The sequence below is a fragment of the Cynoglossus semilaevis genome, chromosome 6 (genome assembly GCF_000523025.1).
Source record: "Cynoglossus semilaevis isolate Cse_v1.0 chromosome 6, Cse_v1.0, whole genome shotgun sequence".
Classification (NCBI taxonomy): domain Eukaryota; kingdom Metazoa; phylum Chordata; class Actinopteri; order Pleuronectiformes; family Cynoglossidae; genus Cynoglossus; species Cynoglossus semilaevis.
In genome coordinates, this window is record NC_024312.1 from 5,275,278 (window position 1) to 5,293,683 (window position 18,406).

General features: G+C 43.4%; 1 long non-coding RNA gene across 2 annotated transcripts in view; it reads right to left on the reverse strand.

Annotated features, from left to right (window-relative positions):
• Window positions 1–18,406, reverse strand: part of LOC107988646 (uncharacterized) — a 25,355-nt gene that overhangs the window by 3,249 nt on the left and 3,700 nt on the right. Inside the window, exons 2-4 of one of the 2 annotated variants that reach the window (XR_003049925.1) lie at window positions 13,743–13,871; window positions 10,446–10,472; window positions 4,379–4,615 (exon numbers count right to left, since the gene is read on the reverse strand). This is a non-coding gene — a long non-coding RNA (uncharacterized LOC107988646). Of the gene's footprint in view, window positions 1–4,378; window positions 4,616–10,445; window positions 10,473–13,742; window positions 13,925–18,406 lie in introns of those variants that run through there. The other variant, XR_001760113.1, reaches the window with a different exon arrangement.

Genomic DNA, 18,406 nt, shown 5'->3' on the forward strand with positions numbered 1-18,406 from the left:
TTTCCCTAAGTCTTTATAAAAAATATGTTTAAATTATAAATGTTGGTTACAGTAGTTATACAATAAGCTCAAATTTAACTATATTATTAATATAGTTTAATAGTAATATTAAACTATATTTTTAAAAATATAATTTTGGAACTAAAACATTTACTAAAGTGTGATATTTAGCCTCTGTGCTACTGATTATCTGACGACAAAACACAAGATCAAACACAAGAGCTGCAAGAATTGGTCGAATAACTATACAATACATGAGTTAATGCAGAGTTGTGGCACGGCCACATTCATTTTGTAACAATGAACCACAGAAAGTGTTTCCAAAATCTGCGGTGAAAATTTCAGCCTGAATGAGGACACAGCAGAGACAAGAGAGAAGAGAAACCAAACCTGTGAAGGTATGTCAGCACTTCACCAAAAACACACCACATTAGAGCAAAGATAATGACAAATCACTGAGTCGTGATTTCACAGCAGGAGTACAAGAAAGAACGAAAAGAAAACCATAATCAGAGACTTTGAACATTGAAGCACAGCCATTTGGTTGGAGGAAGCAAAGGATCACCTGGTTCAACTGAAGCGCAGCCATTTGATTGGAGGAAGCAAAGGATCACCTGGTTCAACTGCTAATGATCTGTGTGTGAACCAAATAAACCAAACCTTAGTTTAGTTTATGTACTTGATACGTGAACCTCACGGAGCTCCGACACTTCTGTCCAAACTACAGACACCAATCACATCACAGGACAAGAGCTAAAAGGATTTAGACTGACTGGGAATTTTCTTTTGACAGTTTAAAGCTAACCGATAGCTTGGCTAACTTAAAGCTAACTTCTTGGCTAGGTTTCAGAAATTTAAGATGTATTTCAAGTTAACTATAAATTATTCCCATGGTAAGTTTTAGTTGTCTTAAAGCTTGCTTGTATCCTTTCCCCATTTTTAATCTAAATTATATGGGGGTTTTGTGTGTGAAGCTTCTTGTTAACGGAATAGCAAATATGGATAGGCAGCTAACTTAGCTAACTTTCCGTTACCTCTGGACAACCGTTAAGTTACTTTTTTTTAAATTAATTTAGATATCTCATGGCTAATTGTTATTATTTTGGTTACATCCTTGAGAAACTTACTGGTGTAGCCAACCCTGTGTAGAAACTTTAACATCTTGGCTAATCCATGGCTAATCCCCAGCTCGTTTTGACACAATATCTATGGTCTAACCCAGGTGTATTGTGGGACAATATTTATTTCTGTTGTCTAACTTTTTGCCATTTGGATTAACCTTTAACTTAAATTTGTTAACCGACGCTTTGCTAACTGTAACTAAAATTTGAGTAAAGCTATTTATCTCTCCATAACACTGACATTCCGCTTTGCTAACTGTAACTAAAATCTGGGTAAGACTATTTATCTCTCCATAACACTGACATTTGGTAAGGCTATTTATCTCTCCATAACATTGACATTTTAACAACAAGATACAGAGCAGGAGTGAGGAACACAGTAAGAAGAGATATAAAAGAAGACAAAAGGAATTCTTTTGAAACTACACATGTGCAGCTTCAGTTTGAACACAGAAATCCCTGCAACCTCCAGCAGCACATGGTGAGAGCACAACATTTTCACCCAACATATTCAATGGTCCGAGTCATTCGAATACAACTGTGACTTAGCGTTAATGTTTGATATTATCAATGTGTTATTTTATGGTGTGTGTGTGTGTGTGTGTGTGTTGTACCACTGTCTTATGTATCTTGCCTCCTCAAAGCCTGTTAGACTCAAATCAAACTGTGATGTCACTGGGCTATAAATAGATTTGGCCACTGGTTTCTCATATTAAACACCAGAGAACTATTGTCAATGGACATTTAGACGCATGCTGAGATTTCTCATGCACAGACGGAGCAACGGCGAAACCTGCTAACACACTGTTTGAGGTAAAAACACACTGCTGAAGCTAAGAGTGTGTCGATGTGGGTCCTGTACCAGCTGTGGATCCAGGAGTAATCAAACGGCACCAGACGGAACGCACAAAAAAACAAAAAAACAATTGCTTTGGTTCAACGGTGAAGCCATGATCATATTTAGATGTTCCACTGTTTTTTGTCTACTATTAAAATGTTAGACAATATGAGTGAAATGTCCAAAGTCTGGTTCTTGTCATGGCGTCTGCACAGGTTTCCTGTTGCCCATTATGTCTTTGTTGAACGTATTTTAAAAATTCTTATATATTGTGTAAAAAGTGTAAAACGTGATTTAATGTGTTCCTCAGTTTTAGATTCATTTTGAGTAGATTTGTTGTTGTTGTTTGACTGAGATTGGGATTTCTTTTGGCAATTTTTGCTTTATGTTTAATGTATTTTGGACTCTTTAGTTTTTTATTTCTGTGTTTTTATTTACTGTGTTGGTGCTGTTTCTGCTGTGAGAACAATCTGATCTGATGTCTATCAATTCACTTCAACTTGTTTAAAAAAAACAACATTTTACTACTATTTTTCTCGTACTATTTTTTTACTCAAATGTACCTACTTGTATATTTACTGCTGTGGACTTTTTTTATTTATTTTTTTTAATCTACATTTGATTTTTAAATAAATTGTACAAATACTGTGTAATCTGCACACAATTATATTACGTATGAGTCATTTTGCTCTTTAATCCAAAAACGAGTTATTCTTCATATCAACAGAGATCATGTTATAATAGAATGACATTTTGACAATGTTGGGACAGGTGTCAGCTGTTTGGTGGAAGAATGACAACATCATACCTCCTGTATAATGCACTCGTTGTTTGATCCCTGTCATTTTGAACAGACAAAACAACGACGTTGTCATAGAGAAGACAAACGTTTGAGTTTTGTCAAAGTCATACGTTAAACGTGTTCCACGTGTAGCTTTGAGAATCTTTCTCATCTCAAACTACACCTACAGAACTGCCAGTGTAATTAACACACACACACACACACACACATTAAAAACGAACTCCACGCATCATAATATTTCTACAGGACCCAACACGTAAACACACACACACACACACACAGAAACATCGGTAGGTTCCATTTTGCCGTCGTTTTTTTTTTTTTTTTTTTTTTTGGGCAAAGAACAGGAAACATCGACAGGAAACATCGTCATGACACAACATGACACATTAATCCACCGTAATTACCGAGAACGTCTCAAATTACGCAGGGGCTGAATGACCACGAGCACCTGAACGCACCACCAAATGCTTTTGGGAAAAGATGGATGGAAGCGTCCACTGTGAAATTACAGTATGTTGTGGGTACTGTCACAACTAGTCAACAACAACAACAACAACAACAACAACAACAACAACAACAGCAGCAGCAGCATGTATTTACTCCTCACACTTGACTTACAGTTTCACTATAAGATAAAATGTGATTTTTGTCTCGTCCAGGAATTGGATTAAGTGAATAATTCCCAGTTTTTGGACATAAATTCTAAGTCATGTCTTGGAGGTGGAACAAGGAGGAGCCCATAAACGCAGACATTATTTCAGACCCATTCATATTGACCATATCACGTGGCTTAAAAGCAACAGATCGACCAATAGTTCTGTTCAAACTCAAGTTAGGTTTTTACTCTACAGCCATGAAGGCGATACAGAAAACAAGGACCAGAAGGACTAACGTGACGTGGACGTGTGGACTGGACACATTAACATGACAGTGAGAGGTGGACATCGAGGCTACGGGGGACATTAAATCTCCTGTCCCCTGACACTGACTAAAAAAAACTGAACCACAGCTCGTGTTAAACTCACACCTGCTCAGACAGACGGTTATTATCGCTGTATCGTTGTCACAACCGCAGTGGGAAAGTTCGAAAACAATCAAATGCCTGATTCAACATGGGGTTTGAAAATCTAACCCTAAAGAAGGGAATCATGTGTGTGGAAGATGGAGAGATGAGATGAGACGTTCACGGTCCGATCCTTCTCCACCCTGATCATTTCACAGACCTTGTCACAACAAGATTAAAACCGGATTCTGGTCTGATCAACAATAATATCGTGGTGATAATCGCCCCCTTCACGGGCACAATTTAAGATCACACATTAATTGGTACCAACAATTAATGACGTGCAAATTACAGAGCACAATTACGCAGGACTTTTGAATGTGTTTGCCCCTCGTGAAACATAACTTTACTTTCACTACTGACCTTAGAAAAGCACAAATATGACGTGTGTATTTATGTTAAAAGGGAGAAAAAAAATCTTCAGCACAAAAACTGACATAAGTCCCGCTGACGCACAAGTCTTATAATCCTCATGCGCAAAATGCAATTTAAAGGGTGATTGTGTTTTACGTCATTCTCGTTCTCAAACACGTCTCCGGCCGTGCAATTACCTGTCTCAGGGTGAGGACGTGTGAGAGGACAAGAGGCGGGAGGAGGAGGTCGATCGATGTCCCCCTATCTCGTTGCACAGTCCCAGGTGGAAACGTCCAAATGTGTGGGTCCCAGTCCCTCCATTTACCACGCACCAGCAGGAGGTTCCAGTCCAGCAGCAGCAGCAGCAGCAGCAGCAGCAGCAGCAGCAGTGAGGACTATTTCCATATTGGTCCCTTTAGTGTGACGTGTCCCACCTGCATCACAAAAGACAAGATAAACATGGTTTGAAAAGTAATCTTTTTTTAACACCCATATGTCTGTCTCTGTCTCTGTCTCTGTGTCTGTCTGCCTGAAGGACATTTGACAGTGAGGTCATTAAGGACGGGGTGTTAAGTGAGACGGATCTGAGGGAAACACGGCGTCGTGCAGCTGCAGAACCAAAACTTCAGCCAAGTGAGAAAAAAAAGTGTTTTTTACGCACAAGAAACGTGGAAACACAAAGGAAAGTGACGTCACACAATAACACCCGACAGATCAGGTGTGAGGTGTGTGGTGTCATCAAACAAATTATGTCACAAGTTATGTCACTTTATAAAACACATACACACACACACACACTACTTTATAAAACACACACACACACACACACCACAGCGTGGTGACTCTACGGTGGCTGAGGTCACACTGGTGCTGTTTCCTTTAAAGATGGAAAAAGAAGTTGTTTTTCAAATGTATGAGTGTGTGATCGGTTTATACAGAACTTTCCTTCTGAAGGTTTACTACAAAATGAGGGAGTTTTGGAAACCGGGTCCTTTACGCACAGCCGGTCCGACCGCGTGGGTTCGACCGTGACACGTGGACAAGACTAATATTTGAAAGACAGCCACGTGGATTTATCTCATCTTCTGTGGGACATTGACATGTTTTTTCCCTTCCTCCGTCTCAGTCTTCCATTTTACAACACAGGGTTTTTGTTTCTGACTTTTGTTTCATGTCACTTTTTTTGCAATTCCAACGGAATGTTCTCGACATGAAGTGGGTTCGTCAACGTTTTAGGACGCGTAAAGTGTGTTCAGTTAATTTCGGGTTTTTTTTTTATTTAGTTTCTTTCTTTCATTAACATTGTGCGACTTGGCCGAGCTCACTGGCCCGGGTCCCTTTACGCCCTTTCTGAGCAGAGTTGTCACGGGATAACGGCGGGAAATGAACTCTATGGAAGTTGTTGACGTTAAGACCACGCGCGAAATGGAATGCTCGTCAGTCAGGGTGCGAGACATCTTTGACATGTCCTCCTCATCCCTCTGCACATTTAGAACTGATGGGGTGTGTGTCCTGCTCCTATACTGGTCTGTGTGTGCGCGCGAGCGCGTGTTTACAGGTCGTTATGAGTCATTGGGGGTTAGTTGGTGTGGAAGTTAAAACTGTCAAACTGACTGACTGGACATTACAGGACATGTTCAAAAACGTGGGTGATCTCTGATGTCAGGATCTGGTTTGGGCTGAGGGTTTATTTGAGCTGGGTTAGGTCATGGCGGGGGGGCTACGGGATGCTTCATGTCGACACAACTTGATATAAGGGGGGGTCGATAGATAGATAGATAGATAGATAGATATGTGTGTGTAAACGATGACGTTGGGGGTCCCGTGTGACGTCCAAGTGGCACTTCATACACACACACACACACACACACACTCATTGTCCCACGTGTGCAACTTGTTCATTGCCAGGGTGTCCCCGTGTTTACACTCTCTCCTCGCCCCCGGGGCCACCTCCACTGTCTGTGGGACAGGCGTGTGTGAGAGATAAAAAAAATTAAAAAAAAACTTGTCTTTAAAGGAGTGGGTCTGCTTAGATGTTTGTTAACAGTAACAAGAAAAATAAACTTTGATAATTGGATATTTTCATCTGGACAAAAGACTTTGGGGAGAAACTTGGGCGCGACGTGGCAAATCCTCACCACGGTCTCAAATAAGAAACTAGAGGGAAAAACACACACATACAAACGGCTGGAATGCAACCTTGATATGAACGCCCTTGCTATGACAATGCTCCAAATGACTAGAGTAAATAAAAACAATATGATAACAAAAATAAAAACGCCGGGGATTAAAAAAGAAAAGCCCTAAATTTTTAAAATCGTAAAAATTCCAAGAGTGAAGCCGAGTTCCGAGGTCGACGTCTCGGCGCGGAGATTGCGCCCTCCACAAATGCTTTTTGGGGTAAGGGCTTCCCAGATTAACAGTTATGAACAGCAAGCCCAGACCGCAAAAAGATTCGTGAAGGACATGATCATCATCATCATCATCATCATCATCATCTGCTGATGCTACTGTTGTCCACCGGAGACTCCGTGACACCCCGGGAGTCTGCTCTCTTGCTCTTCCGTCAACGTATCTCCAATCCCCGGCTCGGTTGATTGCATCTCCAGCCCTTGGCAACCCGAGGCGAGTGAGTCCCTCCAACACGCGCACACACAGACACAGACACGCAAACACACTAGTAAAAGAGGAGGAGTAGGTGATATATGGAGGATGGAGAGGAGAAACAGAGAGATTGAAGGATGAGAGGGTTCTCCTGATGCAAAGACTGCCGCTGCCGCTGCCGCTGCAGCCCGGCGCTGTCCAAGGTCCTGACGCTCTCATTACCCACTTACTCCTCCAGTTTGAATTCTCCCCTATCCTTCACCACCGTCTCCCACTGCCTGTTTCTTTCCTTCCCCTTCCCTCTCTACCTGCCCTCTCTGGTTCTCCCTCTTGTTTCTCTCTGCTTCCTTTTCGATCTCTCTCTTTACTCTCGGATGTGCAAAGCCCGTGTGATCACTGAGAGCTGTGCATCGATGCGTTTTGTTGTCACTGTGCTCTCTCTCTCTCTCTCGCTCTCTCCCTCTCTCCCTCTCTCTATTTTCAGAAACTCACTCCCTCACTCTATATTTTTCTCACTCCACCAATGGCAGAAGCGCCTGCTCTGTGCAGCTCCAGCTCTGGATGAGAAGGGAAAGCAAGGATGTAGACTGCTGGCAATAAATAAAGAGCAGGGAGGAATCTCATTGGAGGAAACTGAACCTCGTCATCAACCAATCCTAGACGCGCTCATATCGGGACCCCCGTTTTTGAAAAAAAAAGAAAGAAAAAAAAAAGACAGTGCAAAATCACCAAATTGTGATCTTTACCAAAGGAAGGTGCGTTTTTATATGTGCTGAAATAAGTTTATGAACATTTGATTCCAATTGTTGTTAATATGCGCGCTGTTTTGCAATTGGGATGGTTTTACGTGGCTTTACGTGGTTCATATAGTGGTAAATAACACTGAATAAAAAAAACAACACGTCAGCATCTGAGATCACATATCAATGAGACCCGTTGGCCAAAAATGTTGGCCAAAAAGTGAAAACTACAATCAATCCAAACAAAACGCATTTTCTTCGTTCGGTTTGTTTTAAACCCTGCATCTCAGCAACATTTCAAGAAGAATCTTAGATCGTTTATCAAGTTTACTGGAGGCTGAACAAAAACACACGGTCTGGGACCTGAAACGATAGCCCGCAAGGACGAACGGGTTTAAAGTTCAAACCAAACATTACACACAGCGACACCGACAACAGGTCACTAAAAGTTTCACATCACAAAATCAAGTCAATTACGACAATAACTGTACTGGGAGTTTCAACGTTTAGTAGTTTAATAAATTAACATACTTTTATTTTTGACATTTATAAATGTAACGGTGGAAAAGTTTAAACTCACCTGTTGTTTTTTTTTTCCTCCTGCAACTTTGCCATTATTGTTTTACAGTAGCCAGAGCAGCGTCTACAAACTCTACTTCCTTTCTGGAGTTGCAACTTAGTGCATTCTATCGGGTCACGATTTGGATCCAGACCCCCTTCTATCGGTGCCCCTGTAGTTAGTAGCAGGTTGGTAATGGATTAAACACGCTGCCTTCCTCCTTCCTCCTTCCTCCTTCCTCCTTCCTCCTTCCTCCTTCCTCCTTCCTCCTTCCTCCGTCTTTCCCTCCCTTCCTCCGTGTACGTCTTCTTCCCTTCCTCTTCCTCCTCTCTCTCCACCCCACTATCACTGATCAAACTGTCTGCATTCGACTTGGCTCCCAGTCTACCAGCCAGCAGCGGGGATTGACTCGGGGAGATGGGGAGTGTTTATGAAAATGGTCATGGTGCGATACCCAGAACCAGAAGCCCCAGTAGGTCCCCTCGCCCCTTTTCTCCCCCCGCTATGTTTTCTTCTGCCCCCACCCCCACCGTTATGGGTTTTTTTTTTTTTTTTTTGGGTGGTCTTTTCGTTTGCAGCCCAGTCAGTCACGATTCTCCCCCACCGTCTGCACTGCATAGTGACTGCCTCTCCTGACGCAGCGAACGTGCACATCACTTATTTTAGCAGTCACGACTCGGGATTCCGCGCTGTTCAATCAAAATGATACGCTCGCTATTTAATTAATAAACACAATGTTTCCCCTCGACTCCGTTTTTACGCGTTTTGACCGTCGAAAGACGATAAATCTGCAGGTTTTTTGTGTGTGTGAGAGAGAGAGAGAGGAGGAGCAGGCGTGTGTCGTACAGGGGGATTCGAATCGAGATGTTCCACGAGACAGAGATGGAGGGACACGGGTTTTTCCTGTAAAATGTATGCGAAACTGAAGAGAGGTGGCACAGTCGTGCACCGTTCGGGTGGTGTCGGGGCTGGGAGGTGGAGTGGAGGTGGAGTGGAGGTGGAGTGGAGCCGGTCCGCGTCTCTGACACAGCTCTGCCTTCAAACTCCGAATGACCGGGTGTATATGTAGGGACACTCCATTCGCCTGTGGTTGTTGTGAGAGTTCCCCTTTTGCTACTCTTTGCAAATGTCACCTACAGTCGTACTTTTACCGTGACATTTGTTTGTCATATCAATGCAAATAAATGTCACTGATCCATTTCTGAACTGACAGCGACGGGAGGAAATGGCGGGACTGACATGAGTTAAGCCGAGTTAGTCCAACTGCTCTCTCTCTTTCTCTCCCTCGCTCTCTCTCATGCACACACACACATACACACACACTTTCTCCTCCAGCCTATAGCTTTCGATTAAATCCTTCAAACCAAACAGGCGGGAAAAGATGATGCTTATATTATGTTTGGTGCCAAAGTGTCACTTTCTTCGGCGCAGAGAGTTACGGAAAAAAAAAGAATCTGTCGTTATTTTGGTCAGTTCTTTTCCAGCTTCCCTTCTTTAGATAAGAAATGTCTACTGTTTAAAGAGAGAGCGAGAGAGAGAGAGTAGAAATGCCGACGTGATTTTCGAAAAAAAAAGAAAAAAAAGGAGAATACATTTGGCAGTTGAAAAAAACGACATCGTCACACACTGGCCTGAAACCCTGGGCATTCACATTTAAACATGCATCCATAAATTCACAGATCCACAGATGTGCACGAAGACACGACAGGCAAACAGCACCAGCAACAGCGCAATACCGCCACTTGGTGTGGTTTCAGCACTACTGCTGCTGGACAGCTCCTGGGTTTCCCCACGCTGGTTTTCGTGCTGCAGCAGAAACAACATCTCCTTCCCTTCACTCCTTCCCTCCTCCATCTCCTACTTTTGCTCCTTCACCGCTGCTCCTCTCTCAGCAGGACTCCTCTTTAAACACACACACACACACACACACACACACACACACACACAACAATCCACGTGCGTGTGCGTGTGTGTGTGTGTGTGTGTGTGTGTAGCAGTGAAACAGTGAGATGGGAGGAGGAGAAAAAATAAATAAATATGCGATAGATACTCAACAGCGCCAACAGACAAAGGGAGTTTTTGCACTTGATTTTTCACCCAAAAGGGGAGATTCCTACTCTGCAGGAAGGGTTGCTATGCTTCGGAGATAGTCAGACATGTCTGATAAAAAAAAATTAAAAAAAAAAACATTTCAGAAAAACGCATGCCAATGTTTTGTTGTTTGCATGAGACAGAGAGGATGAGGATGAGGAGGAGGAGGAGGCAGAACCCGGGGAAACACAGACAAGCATGGGGAACATGCAAAACAAACATAAAAAAGTGTGCACCAAATTAAAGACTGGATGTTCATGTCTCACTCACCATGGTGCAGGTTATTCGTGTCCTAATCTAGAGGAAGAAATGGAAGAGAGAAATATTTGAGATGTCAGTGAAAAGCAGCAACAAGAGTGTGGAAGGAATGCAACAGATTAGGTCCTCCATTTGTGGTTATGTGGGCTTACAATGGCACGTCCAAGTTTGTTGAGGATCGCCTCCCTTTTTATACAAGTGATACCCGGCTGTCTATTTCTGGCGCACGATCAAAACTATGTTGCTATTTTTAGGTCTCAGTTCGAGGAAGGGGAGAAGAAAAAAAAACACACTCACGAAAGGCTTCGCTTAGGAACGTTACGTGAAGTGCATGTGATGTAAATTAATTTTGCCTCTTCAACTCTGCACAAGAGCCTCGATTCCCCTCCGTTGCATCATTGCAGTGTTTTTTTCTTTTTTCTTTTAGAAGCCAGTGCGTCTCTACCAGCACCACCTTCACCTCCTTGCTTTCTCCCCAGCCTTAAATCACACTTTCCCTTCAACAACTCAAAACGTGGAAGCCGTCGTCGCTGCCAATATCATCGACCATATCTGATGTCTTGTCGCCCTCTTCGGCAGCATCTTGTACCAGTGTCACTTCAGCAGCTGAAACTCATGAAGGCTAAAAAAATCATAGCTTCACATTCTGATGAAGTCGGACTGAACGACGCTCCCATGTGGATTAAACTCTGCTCATTTCGGCGGCGGACAGACTGTAAAATGTAGTACTTATAGCTTTGATGACGAGAAGGAAAAGAAGAAAAAATAATAAATAAAAGAGGCCATTTTTTTGTTGAAGGGCTGCGTCAGTTACTAGGCATTGACGTCACGTTTAGATTCTCTCACTTTGCAGCCTGTAGGAGCTGATTAAAGATGCTTCCCTTCTGAGAGCCAGCTTTCAACAAATGCACAGAAAAGACGCCTGAAAAAATGTGACATATAACCATATGGGTGTGTAGGCTTTAGGAACGTAAAAACACACTCCTGTAATGCTCCAATATAGGACCGAACCCCCTCCCACCCGCGATTGTGTTTTGGTCTTGGGAACCAACCACTGCATCTTGAAGCTGTAAGAGGTAAACACTGTGAACCAAGCTTCTCCCTTCTCCTCCTTCTGCTGCTGCTCCTGCTTCTCTTTGCAATACATTTACTGGTCGTGCCTACAACAACCAGACCGTGATCATCCGACGTAATACACCCCGAGCACAAACAAACCTCTTTACTCTTTACTCTATGCATAACCACAGAATAAAACCTGCGCGAATATTCACGGGACTTTGTGAGAGCGGACAGGGAGCTCTTATGTGGCTGGAGTTGTTGGCTTAAACACAGAGTTGGTTTGAGGTTTCAGGGGCCAGTGCCAAAAAAGTCAGCTCTGAGAATTAAAGGAGCAGGGCTGTGCCCGTCTCATCGGTTTGTGCTATTTTTATCCCTGCCTGTAGACCAGATGTATGGCCTGGCCACTGTATGTGTGACACACCGAGCACTTAACAACAATGACAGTTTTATCCTCTGGTCATTTTAGCATCTATTAACCCTTACACTACTTGGAAATACCAACAAAGGTTAAAAAGAAAGAAATCAAAATGGACATGACGTGTGAGTGTGTGTGTGATGTACGATGTAGGGTGCAAACACACACACACACACACACACACACAACTATTTTTTCTTGGTTTTTATCATTTATTCAAACTGGGAGCAATGGTATCACTGGGAGTTTTGTCAAAGGTTCTTACACCTGCAGTGGGCCAAAACCGCCGCATGGTGTCGACAAACACAACTAGAGATCTCCCTCCTCACACATAAACGCCCTCCTCACCTTAAAAGACACTCCAGCAAGTTCAGTTTATATATATATATATATGTGTGTGTGTGTGTGTGTGTGTATCTCAACAACTGATTTTCTCCTGAAAAACATGGAGGACGTTGGTTCAAACCACAAACAAATGTCAAGAGATGAACTCAGACAAGCATCTCCACCGACATACTGGAAGTAAAACACTTTGAGAGCACACTTAACATTTAACAAAGTACGCCAACAACAACAACAAAAATACTTCGACGACGTCGTTTCACTTCTTTAAAGTTTACTCTTAACAGAAAAGAGTCACAGAATCCAGGTGTCGGAATGTGGAACATCTAATAACTAGTCACCAAAACAAATGAACAGACAACAGTGCATATAAACAACACAAAACTGTTGCCCTGTAACTGTATTCAAACGAGATGATCAGATGCTTCTACTGAACTCAAGTGATACGCTGTCCATGGTGCTGAACTCAGTTCTCCTTTAATTACACGTCCACATTCAGCAGAGGCTTTTATCCAAAGGGACTTACAAGACGGGGATTACCATGTGGATCATCTGGGAATCAAACCCAGGACTCTCTGCTTCCGAGGCAGGCGTGCTTACCGCTGCACCAGTGAACAGACATGGAACTGAATTATGTTCCGTAAACAAACTCACTGGTCTGTATTTTACACTTTGTACTCCACAAACTCTGGTCTCATCTAAGTGTCGTGTAGTGTCATTTACAGGCGTTTACTCGCTGCCTCGTAAAAGACGGGACGGTTTTTACAAATGGAGGACTGCATATTTCTACTTCTCTACAAAAAAGTTGTGTAAATGTGGAAAAGAAAAAGGGCAGAAAATGTCCCTCACCCTAACTTTACCTCTTGTTGCCACTCGTGGTTGTTACTAGGCATCTGTGGGCAGGCGGAATAAGAGGATTCCCAACCCGTGAATACTCCCACGCGTCACCATAACTTTAAAATACAGTCAGAAAATAATTCCAGTGTTGTATTTACAGCCTCGTCCTGAGATGGCATCACTTTCGCACAGCCAACCAGAGAGATTCTAACATATTAAAGTCGCTCAGTCTGTTCTAGTTTTTCATATGGAGTAAGTATGATATAATGTTTACTGATTCAGGGTCAGACATTTGGTCAAATATCAGTGACCATCAATAGAACGCGCGTTTTTTTTTTGTTTGTTTTTTTTTCAATGACAGTAAGTAACGTCTGGAAGGTGCCCCCTCCACTGCTCATGTGACTGTGACTCTCCTCATTCTTAAATGAAGCGCTGATCCTAGTCTCGAATATTCACGGTCCAACTGCAAACTTTACCCGTTTACAAAACACCGTCTGGATTAGAATACAGAAAAAGCACGTACCGTCGACACTTTCCCTCTTTATTTCCAAGTCTATTTCAAAGACGGACGTTGTGTAGCCTCAAACAGACAGACAGAGAGGGAGAGAGAGAGGGGGAGAGAGAGAGTAAAAAAGCAGGGCAGCCACGAGTCTCACCTTCTGCGTCAGGAGAATGGAGGGAGCGGGTCAGTCCGGCGCCGCGTCGACTGTCACTGCTGTCGGAGACTAAGACTGTTGTGGTATTTGCATTGAGGATTTCGGACACAGTTAGAATGATGTGCTCTTCTGGGTGAATAACGGTTGGAAAAGGTGGGTGGGTGAGGGAGGGAGGGAGGGAGAGAGAGAGGGAGAGGGTGACACAGTTACTAATGTAAGAAAAGGGCCCGCCAAATCAGGAGGATTTTTACGGATTTGGGGAGGCGCGCAACACGACTCACCTCATCCCCCCCCCCACTCCCTCTCTGTTTCTAAGTCATTGTGTGTGTGTGTAAACCGGAAGTGAGAGAAAGAAAGAAGAAAACATGAATGAGACAAGAAAAGCAGTACTGAGGATTTGATATTTATATTTTTAGAATTTTAGTCCAAAAGGAACCAACAAAAAATTTCGATTTTTTTTTTAATGGTTAAGAACCTGGAGGAGGAATGAAAGAAAAAGAAAAGAATAGTCTGGGAGTGGAGAAGCCGTTCCAGTGACATCACACAGGTGGCTTTGGAAGAGTCTCGGCAACGACACCCCTTTCTCTCCCTCCCTCCCTCCCTCCCTGCTTCCGTCCCTGCCTCCCTCTCTTCCTCCCTCCCTCCCTCCCTCCCTCTCTCACTCTCTGTTCCTCCTCTCCAGCAGAGTGGTATTGACCTGCATTGACGTCATTGCGTCATTAGGTATCCCTTAGAAACACTGACTTTCAAAAATAGTATCAAATTAATTCAGCTTGCAGAGAAGGGGGTGGTTCTGTGGATTTGTGAGTGTTTGGGTTTTAGATTGTGTGTGTATATTTTAGTGTGGGGGGGGCGGAGGGGGTTTGGGTCGCGTGATATGGGTGGGTATGGCGGACGGCATGTTTTACTCTCAGGTTTTCACCTCTTCAACAACCTCTCCTACTCTACCGCTGTTCTTGACCCAAACGGGGGGAAAGGAGAGACCACCATGATATCAGTTCCCTAAAGATGGAGTCTCAATGGAAGAGGCGACAACAGAAAAAAAATGAAAGCAACAGTTCCAATTTTCAAGTTCACAAGTCACAGAATACGACGAGCACGAGTGAAGGAAACTGACTTGAGTGATAATAGAAGAAGAGCAGCAGCTTTAGTAATCAGGTCAGATGGATTCATTCCTCTTATATTTTGTCTCTCTGTGGCTTAGTGTGTGGGTCTAAAAATATCAGCCAGCCTCCAGCTGACTATGCTGAAAACCTTTTAACCATTTAACCCACAGCTTTTGAAGCCTGGGGTTTCAGACCAACAGGTAGATTGACAGATAAACAGACACACAGACAGGCACGCAACAGCAGAGGAAGAGAAAGATGGGAGCAGATAGACAGTGTATGTAGGCAGACGTGCAGACAGGCACCAACAAGAGCATGGCTGGCAAACATATGAACGCAAACAGCCAGAGAAACCAGCCGTAGTATCAAGGCTGTGGTAGTAATGCACTCATCCAGAAAATGTCTGGAGTCTTTAGAGTGTTTTTAATATAAGATAGAATAGTAGCAGTAAAAAATTGACAATATTTAGATCTAATGTTTGTGGCAGATTTAACTAATGTCAACAAAAATACATGAATATACAATGAATCACCCTTTTCAATTGAGATACACATTTCAAATATGACAGGATGCTCTCATCACATGCCACCTTTCAGACTTTTGTTGTCAGAGCAGCAGGATGCTCTCATCACATGCCTGGGTGCCAGCACCACACCTTTCAGACTTTTGTTGTCAGAGCAGAACGCCAAACACACTATAAAAGGATGGGATTGTTTTGGGGAGGAGTGTGTGTGATCAACAAGAGAGAAGAAGACATTTCCACAGAGTCCAAACTTACAGCTGTCAGTCAAACCTCCTCTGGTTACTGTGAACAAATGTTGCCTTTGGTCAAATTAAGGAGGTTTTTTTTTGCATTATTTTTGGCCCCTAAGAGAAAATTGTGCAAAAGAAATGAAACCCAGTCACAGGGAAGACTTTTTTTTTTTAAATACAAGCATGGACAAGACAAAAGGAAGTAAAGAGGTGTTAAAGGTACAGTAGAAACTGTGAAACCGAGCAGTGTGTCTGCAGGACAGGGTGGGGGACACACATGGGCAGAAATGTATCACATGAGACGTCATCGCCACCAGTGAAAGTCACGCAGCATTCAGTGGTCAGTGCCAAACCTGACGACAGAGACCTAGAGCGGTCCTGGGTGTGACTAAGACACACCATGGAAAAAACAGTGTGCTGTCCTGCTTTCCTCCTCCATAATAACACAAACACATGAGTCAGTCAGTCTGTTAGAGCGGAAATGTTAGTCGTGATAACAAAATGAAAATAACGTTGCCTATTTTCCACCCGACTTTTTTCCAAAATCATGTCAATACAATAATACCTTTCGAAACATTTGCCTTGGATTTTTTTTTAACAAAGCCCCAATTTGGTGCGTCGCTCTGAATAAGTCCAGCTGCCTGCAAATGTTCCTCAGAACTAAGAACCACGGACAGTTCCCAAAAAACTATTAGAGCTGTATTGAAAATAGAGAGATAACGATTCCTAGGTCTAAACCAGCATCAAATCCTTNNNGGCGAGGGGGGGGCGGGGGGGGGGGGGGGGGGGGGGGGGCAGCTGATGCCTTTAACATACCTTGGTGAAAAACTGATTTATATTTCAGAGGAGATATCAAGGAGAAACAATGGCCTGACTTTGATTATTTTCTAAACTGACAGAAAGTCAATGCAAAGTCCTAACAGGAGTAGGTGAACACATCTGCAGTGTCTATGTAGGAGTGTGTGTGTGTGTGCGTTTGAGAGGGGGGGTGTGTACACACTGGTCCTTTTAATTTGTTTGATGTCTTCACCCATCTGTCCTTTCCATTCTAACTGGTAGGAGTCTTTCTAGGAAACAGTGGGTGTTTTTGGTTTCATGTTTACTGCTGGGGCCCTGAGGACAGGAGAGCATATCTGCACGAAGAGGGTCCTGTCCTCCAGGACAGCCCACCCCGTAACAGGACAATGTAGGTCTAATATGAACACGGTGTGAGTAGTTCTGTGTTATTTCGTTTTTGTTTAATGTCGTATAACGTTGTATTAATAACATCATAGGTGCGACACTTGGATCGACCTTTTCCTTGTCGTGAAACTGTTTCTGTTGAGCGTGTGTTCACATCATGGCCAGTTTTTGTTTGAATTTCAAGCCAAGATGAAGGACCCTGCGTGCCCTCCTCCTCCTCCCTCCCTCCTCCCTCCCCTCCCCCTATTTATTTTTCCATCTTTCCAGCCTAAATGATGTCAATGGAAGCGGAGCCACAGAGCTATTTATAGACCCTCACTCCACACACACACACACACACTCCACCACCACCACTGAGGTTTCCATATCCCTCTATATCGCCCTCCACAGGCGACATTCTCAACGTCATGGACACTTGGTTGGAAGGATCTGCCACAAACAATGGAGGATCTCGGGAGAAGAATGGAGCCACTGAATATTTATGAACAGCTCTGTTCTCATGTGTCCGTGCCACCAACACCACCTACAACTCTCTCCACTGTGCCAGTGTGTGTGTGAGTGTGTGTGTGTGTGTGATATTGCTCGTGCAGCAGCACTTCCCACTGTTTAGAAGGGGGGAAAAAGCCCTATTAATACGAGCTGGATCCACGTGCGCCCCCTATGTTCGCCTTCTTCCACTGCTGCTGCTACTCTTCATTCACTCACTCTGTGCAGTCACTCGTTCATTCATTACTTTCCTCCTGCGTTCACTCACTCATTCACACGGATCTTCCGGCAGAGCCTCTGAATGGAGGGGAAAACGGGATGAATGTGGGAATGACGCCTGTTCTCCAACTGTTGTATCCCATGAGATTTCCTCTGTGTCAAACACTGGTCGGCGTTTGAAAAGTGCACTTTAATTTGTGTTGGTGTGTGTGTGTGTGTGTGTGTGTGTGTTGTGATACGACGCCGCGTCAGAACATAGTGTTCTCTGCATGAGTTTCGCAAAAACTTAATCTCTCTGTCCCTCCCTCTTTCTCACACACACAAGCACACATACGACAATCACATGCTACTTACGTAACGTGTGTGCGTGTGCGTGTACGTGTACGTTTAAACCACTCACAAATAATGGCACGCTCTTCTGCACACTGCTCTTCAACGGAGAACTCATGTCATCTGTTTAAAAAAAAAAAAAGATTTCCTGCTATTTAGGAAAGGCGACCGTGATTAAAAATAAACCAACTCCCTCCCTTCTCCCCCTCTTCTTCCCTCCCATCCTGCACCCCCCAACTCCACACTCAAAAATTCCAAACCTGTCCTTAATTACACACAGTCATCTGGTGACATTCGGTAAATGCAGGTGATTGCGATGACGTTTTTACAGCTTTAAGGTTTGTTTAAAACAGAATGGTGTGTTAATGGGTTTAAGGTAAAGAATTTTAAAATAGTAACAAGAATGAACGAGATTACATTAGAATTCCCTGAATATTTTCACACTGCTCTTAAATAAAGTATTTGCAAAGGTGAACAATGGACTGTAACGATTAAAATCAGATTGAGTTTTTATATATATAGCTGCTGCTGCTGCTGCTGCTGCTGTAGAAGACTCTGCGTATAGACATGCAGCGCGCTCGCGTCCGG